Raw genomic sequence first — 7561 nt, forward strand, 5'->3', positions numbered from 1 at the left:
ACTCGAAATGGATTTTTTCAAGAGCTACAGAACTTTAAATGATGCACTCTTAATGGCATTGGAAAGTAGACATCTAGAGCTTTCCAACAATATATAATAGTCCATACTTTATTCCGGATTAGACGACGCAAACTGGCGCTCAACGCCAGTTCTACGCTGCATTCTGGAGTCAAACGCCAGAAACACGTCACGACCCAGAGTTGAACGCCAGAAACACGTCACGACTTGGCGTTCAACTCCAATAAAAGCCTCAGCTCGTGTAAAGCTCAAGCTCAGCCCAAACATACACCAAGTGGGCCCCAGAAGTGGATTTATGCATCAATTACTTACTTCTGTAAACCTTAGTAGCTAGTCTAGTATATATAGGACTTTTTACTAATGTATTCAGTATCTCTGGACGCCTAGTCCTTAGACCTTCATGGGGGCTGGCCATTCGGCCATGCCTGGACCTTTCACTTATGTATTTTCAACGGTGGAGTTTCTACACACCATAGATTAAGGGTGTGGAGCTCTGCTATACCTCAAGTTTTAATGCAATTACTACTATTTTCTATCCAATTCGATTTATTCCTGTTCTAAGATATTCGTTGCACTTCAACTTGATGAATGTGATGATCCATGACACTCATCATCATTCTCACCTATGAACACGCGTGATTGACAACCACTTCTGTTCTACCTTAGGCCGGGCGCATATCTCTTGGATTCCTTGATCAGAATCTTCGTGGTATAAGCTAGAGTTGATGGCGGCATTCATGGGAATTCGGAAAGTCTAACCTTGTCTGTGGTATTCCGAGTAGGATTCCGGGATTGAATGACTGCGACGAGCTTCAAACTCATGAAGGTTGGGCGTTAGTGACTGATGAGCGGATAATTTATACGCTTTTTGGTATTGTTTTTAATATGTTTTTAGTATGTTTTAGTTAGTTTTTATTATATTTTTATTAGTTTTTAGTTAAAATTCACTTTTCTGGACTTTACTATGAGTTTGTGTATTTTTCTGTGATTTCAGGTATTTTCTGGTTGAAATTAAGGGACCTGAGCAAAAATCTGATTCAGAGGCTGAAAAGGACTGCAGATGCTGTTGCATTCTGACCTCCCTGCACTCGAAGTGGATTTTCTAGAGCTACAGAAGCCCAATTGGCGCGCTCTCAATGGCGTTGGAAAGTAGACATCCTGGGCTTTCCATCAATTTATAATAGTCTATACTTTTCCCGAGATTTGATGGCCCAAACCGGCGTTCCGAATCAGCTCAAAACTGTCCGGCGTTAAACGCCGAAACTGGCACAAGAATGGGAGTTAAACGCCCAAACTGGCACAGAAGCTGGCGTTTAACTCCAAGAAAAGTCTCTACATATGAAAGTTTCAATGCTCAGCCCAAGGACACACCAAGTAGGCCCGGAAGTGGATTTTTATGTCCTTTACTCATCTCTGTAAACCCTAAGCTACTAGTTCTCTACAAATAGGACCTTTTGCTATTGTATTTTTCATCTTTTGATCACTTTAGATCTTAGGATCATCTTTGGACGTCTAGTTCTTAGATCATGGGGGATGGCCATTCGGCCATGCCTAGACCTTGTTCTTATGTATTTTCAACGGTGGAGTTTCTACACACCATAGATTAAGGTGTGGAGCTCTGCTGTACCTCGAGTATTAATGCAATTACTATTGTTCTTCTATTCAATTCATCCTATTCTTGTTCTAAGATATTCATTTGCACCCAAGAACATGATGAATGTGATGATTATGTGACGCTCATCATCATTCTCACTTATGAGCGCGTGCCTGACAACCACTTCCGTTCTACAAGCAAACAAGGCTTGAATGTTTATCTCTTGGATTCCTTAATCGGAATCTTCGTGGTATAAGCTAGAATTGATGGCGGCATTCAAGAGAATCCGGAAGGTCTAAACCTTGTCTGTGGTATTCTGAGTAGGATTCAATGATTGAATGACTGTGACGAGCTTCAAACTCCTGAAGGCTGGGCGTTAGTGACAGACGCAAAAGAATCAATGGATTCTATTCCAACCTGATTGAGAACCGACAGATGATTAGCCGTGCTGTGACAGAGCGTGTTGAACATTTTTACTGAGAGGACGGGACTATAGCCACTGACAACGGTGATGCCCAACATACAGCTTGCCATGGAAAGGAGTAAGAAGGATGGATGAAGACAGCAGGAAAGTAGAGAGATGGAAGCGACAAAGCATCTCCATACGCTTATCTGAAATTCTCACCAATGAATTACATAAGTATCTCTATCCTTGTTTTATGTTTTATTCATAAATCATCCATAACCATCTGAATCTGCCTGACTGAGATTTACAAGGTGACCATAGCTTGCTTCATACCAACAATCTCCGTGGGATCGACCCTTACTCGCGTAAGGTTTATTACTTGGACGACCCAGTGCACTTGCTGGTTAGTTGTGAGAAGTTGTGATAAAGAGTTGAGATTACAATTGAGCGTTCCATGTTGATGGCGCCATTGATGATCACAATTTCGTGCACCAAGTTTTTGGCGCCGTTGCCGGGGATTGTTTGAGTTTGGACAACTGACGGTTCATCTTGTTGCTTAGATTATGTATTTTTCTTCACAGTTCTTAAGAATGAATTCTAATGTTTCAAGGTGATGTTCTTATCATCACCAAAGCTGATTGATTCTCATCAATTTAGCTCTTGAATGCAATGTCCTGCTGAAGCTTGGCTAGCCATGTCTAATTTCTTTAGACTGAAGCTTTAGACTAACATTGCATGATTCCTGGAATTCTCATTAAGAATTTTGATATCTTTATTTTTTTTTCCACTTAATTTTTGAAAAATCCAAAAAAAAATTTACAAAATCATAAAATCCAAAAATATTTTATGTTTCTTGTTGAGTCTAATGTCTCATTTTAAGTTTGTTGTCGATTGCATGTTTCTTTTCTTCCTGCATTTTTTCGAATTCATGCATGTGTCTTCATTGATCTTCAAGTTGTTCTTGATGATTTCCTTGCTCTGATCTTTAAATTCTCTTAACTTGAGTGTTTTGTTGTTTCTCATATGCATTCTCATTTTGTTAGTGTCAGTAGTATACAAACTGCTAAGTTTGGTGTCTTGCATGCATTGTTATTTGATTTTAGTTGCATTGTGATTATTCCTCATTATTAAAAATCCAAATTTTTTTTATTTGTGTCTTTTCAAGTCAATAATATAGAGAATTCGAGATTCAGAACATACAACAGAGGAATTACACAGAAAAAGCTGGGCGTTCAAAACGCCTAGTGAGGAAGGCAAACTGGCATTTAAACGCCAGCCAGGGTGCCTGGCTGGGCGTTTAACGCCCAAAAGGGTAGAGCTTTGGGCGTTAAACGCCAGAATGTGCACCATTCTGGGCATTTAACGCCAGGATGGCACAAGAGAGAAGATTTTGTTTTTAATTCAAATTTTTTTCAAGTTTTCAAAATTTTTCAAAATCAAATCTTTTTCAAATCATATCTTTTCAATCATATGTTTTCAAAATCAATTTCTTTCTTTTTCAAAAATACTTGCTAACAATTAATGATTTGATTCAACATTTCAGATATGTTGCCTTTTCTGTTGAGAAAGGTTTAATGTCTGAATCATATCTTTTCGTGTTAGTCAAAGTCGTTGATTTTTAAATTCAAATCTTTTTAAATTGTTTTTCAAATCATATCTTCTCAACCATATCTTTTTAAAACTATATCTTTTCAATCATATCTTTTTAATCACATCTTTTTCAAAATAGTTTTCAATAATATCTTTTTGATTTCTAATTTCAAAATCTTTTTCAAAAATCACTTTATTTCTTTCCCAATCTTATTTTTCGAAAATCAAATACTATTTTTCAAAATTTTTTTTAATTCACTTGAATTTTCGAAAATTTCTTCCCCTCTTCTCACATCCTTCTATTTATGGACTAACACTCCTCCTCAATGCACAATTCGAACTCCATCATAATTGATAAGTTCGAGTTCTTCTACCTCTTCCTTCTATTTTTCTTTTCCTCTCACACCTCAAGGAATCTCTATACTGTGACATAGAGGATTCCATATTTTCTTGTTCTCTTCTCTTTCATATGAGCAGGAGCAAAGACAAAAGCATTCTTGTTGAGGCTGACCCTGAACCTGAAAGGACCTTGAAGTGAAAGCTAAGAGAAGCTAAGGCACAACTCTCTATAGAGGATCTAACAGAAATCTTCAAAGAAGAAGACATGGCAGCCGAAAACAACAACAATGCCAACAATGCAAGGAAGGTGATGGGTGACTTTACTGCACCTACTCCCGACTTCTATGGGAGAAGCATCTCTATCCCTGCCATTGGAGCAAACAACTTTGAGCTTAAGCCTCAATTAGTTTCTCTAATGCAACAGAACTGCAAGTTCCATGGACTTCCATTGGAAGATCCTCATCAGTTTTTAGCTGAATTCTTACAAATCTGTGACACTGTCAAGACCAATGGGGTTGACCCTGAGGTCTATAGACTTATGCTATTCCCTTTTGCTGTAAGAGACAAAGCTAGGATATGGTTGGATTCACAACCTAAAGAAAGCCTGAACTCTTGGGAAAAGCTAGTCAATGCCTTCTTGGCAAAGTTCTTTCCACCTCAAAAATTGAGTAAGCTTAGAGTGGAAGTCCAAACCTTCAGACAGAAGGAAGGAGAATCCCTCTATGAAGCTTGGGAAAGATACAAGCAATTGATCAGAAAGTGTCCTTCTGACATGCTTTCTGAATGGAGCATCATAGGTATCTTCTATGATGGTCTGTCTGAACTGTCCAAGATGTCATTGGATAGCTCTGCTGGAGGATCTCTTCATCTGAAGAAGACGCCTACAGAAGCTCAAGAACTCATTGAAATGGTTGCAAATAACTAATTCATGTACACTTCTGAAAGAAATCCTGTGAATAATGGGACGAATCAGAAGAAAGGAGTTCTTGAGATTGATACTCTGAATGCCATATTGGCTTAGAACAAAATATTGACTCAGCAAGTCAATTTGATTTCTCAAAGTCTGTCTGGAATGCAAGCTGCACCAGGCAGTACTAAGGACGCTTCATCTGAAGAAGAAGCTTATGATCCTGAGAACCCTTCAACGGAAGAGGTGAATTACATGGGAGAATCCTATGGAAACACCTATAATTCTTCATGGAGAAATCATCCAAATCTCTCATGGAAGGATCAACAGAGACCCCAACAAGGTTTCAACAACAATAATGGTGGAAGAAACAGGTTTAGCAATGGCAAGCCTTTTCCATCATCTTCTCAGCAACAGACAGAGAATTCTAAGCAAAACCACTCTGACTTAGCAACCATGGTCTCTGATCTAATCAAAACCACTCAAAGTTTTATGACTGAAACAAGGTCCTCCATTAGGAATTTGGAGGCACAAGTGGGACAGCTGAGTAAGAAAGTTACTGAACTTCCTCCTAGTATTCTTCCAAGCAATACAGAAGAGAATCCAAAAGGAGAATGCAAGGCCATTAACATGATCCACATGGCCGAACTAGGAGAGGAGGAAGAGGCAGTGAACGCCACTGAAGAAGACCTCAATGGACGTCCACTGGCCTCCAATGAGTTCCCTAATGAGGAACCATGGGAATCTGAGGCTTACACTGAGACCATAGAGATTCCATTAGAATTACTTCTGCCATTCATGAGCTCTGATGAGTATTCTTCCTCTGAAGAGGATGAAGATGTCACTGAAGAGCAAGTTGCCAAGTACCTTGGAGCAATCATGAAGCTAAATGACAAGTTATTTGGTAATGAGACTTGGGAGGATGAACCCCCTTTTGCTCACCAAAGAACTGGATGACTTGTCTAGGCATAGATTACCTCAAAAGAGACAGGATCCTGGGAAGTTTTCAATACCTTGTATCATAGGCACCATGACTTTTAACAGCACACCTTGGAGGAAGATCTTGCTGGCGTTTAAACGCCAGTAAGGGCAGCAAATGGGCGTTTAACGCCCAGTCTGGCACCATTCTGGGCGTTTAACGCCAGAAAGGAGCACCAGACTGGCGTTAAACGCCAGTAAAGGGCAAGAAGTTGGCGTTAAACGCCAGAAATGGGCACCAGCCCGGCGTTTAATGCCAGAATTGGCATGAAGAGCATTTTTGCTCGCCACTTGGTGCAGGGATGAATTTTCCTTGACATCTCAGGATCTGTGGACCCCACAGGATCCCCACCTACCCCACCACCCACTCTCTTTCTTCTTCACCCATTCACCAATCACCTCAACCACTCTTCTCCAAAAACCCCTCACTTATCAAATCCCACTATTCTCTTTACCACTCACATCCATCCTTCATAAAACCTCACCTACCTCACCATTCAAATTCAAACCACTTTCCCTCCCAAACCCACCCATTCATAACCGAACCCTACCCATCTCTCCACCCCTATATAAACCCATCTTCACTCCTTCATTTTCATACAACCTAAACACTACTTCTCCCCCTTTGGCCGAACCACAAAGCCATCTCCATCTCCTCTATTTCTTCTTCTTCTACTCTCTTCTTTCTTCTTTTGCTCGAGGACGAGCAAACCTTTTAAGTTTGGTGTGGTAAAAGCATTGCTTTTTGTTTTTTCATAACCATTTATGGCACCTAAGACCGGAGAAACCTCTAGAAAGAGAAAAGGGAAGGCAAAAGCTTCCACCTCCGAGTCATGGGAGATGGAGAGATTCATCTCAAGGGTGCATCAAGACCACTTCTATAAAGTTGTGGCCATGAAGAAGGTGATCCCCGAGGTCCCCTTCAAACTCAAAAAGAGTGAATACCCGGAGATCCGACATGAGATTCGAAGAAGAGGTTGGGAAGTTCTTACCAACCCCATTCAACAAGTCGGAATCTTAATGGTTCAAGAGTTCTATGCCAATGCATGGTTCACCAAGAGCCATGATCAAAGTGTGAACCCGAACCCAAAGAATTGGCTTACAATGGTTCGGGGGAAATGCTTGGATTTCAGTCCGGAAAATGTAAGGTTGGCATTCAACTTGCCCATGATGCAAGGAGATGAACACCCTTACACTAGAAGGGTCAACTTTGATCAAAGGTTTGACCAAGTCCTCATAGACATTTGTGAAGAGGGCGCTCAATGGAAGAGGGATTCAAGAGGGAAGCCGGTTCAACTAAGAAGGCATGACCTCAAGCCCGTGGCTAGGGGATGGTTGGAGTTTATCCAACGCTCAATCATTCCCACTAGCAACCGGTCCGAAGTCACTATAGACCGGGCCATCATTATTCATAGCATCATGATTGGAGAGGAAGTAGAAGTTCATGAGGTTATAGCCCAAGAACTTTATAAGGTGGCGGACAAGTCCTCTACCTTGGCAAGGTTAGCCTTTCCTCATCTCATTTGTCACCTCTGTTATTCAGTTGGAATTGACATAGAGGGAGACTGATAAACCACTATTTTATGATTTATCTTGTACTCAATTGAGTGGTTTTTATCAACTCTTTACCCACTTATTCATACTATTTGCATGGTTTTACATTTACCTTCCTAATTATGTGCTTTGATTGAAAACATGCTTCTTTGGACTTATATTTGCTTATTATTAA

At 40.3% G+C, this 7561-nt stretch overlaps 1 non-coding gene across 1 annotated transcript; it reads right to left on the reverse strand.

Moving 5' to 3' along the window:
* Window positions 1-4617: 4617 nt before the first annotated feature.
* Window positions 4618-4725, reverse strand: LOC130952705 (small nucleolar RNA R71). The gene has a single exon (XR_009074883.1). It is a non-coding gene; the product is annotated as a small nucleolar RNA R71 (small nucleolar RNA).
* Window positions 4726-7561: the final 2836 nt, after the last annotated feature.

This window comes from Arachis stenosperma, chromosome 9, assembly GCF_014773155.1.
Source record: "Arachis stenosperma cultivar V10309 chromosome 9, arast.V10309.gnm1.PFL2, whole genome shotgun sequence".
In the NCBI taxonomy this organism is placed as follows: Eukaryota; Viridiplantae; Streptophyta; class Magnoliopsida; order Fabales; family Fabaceae; genus Arachis; species Arachis stenosperma.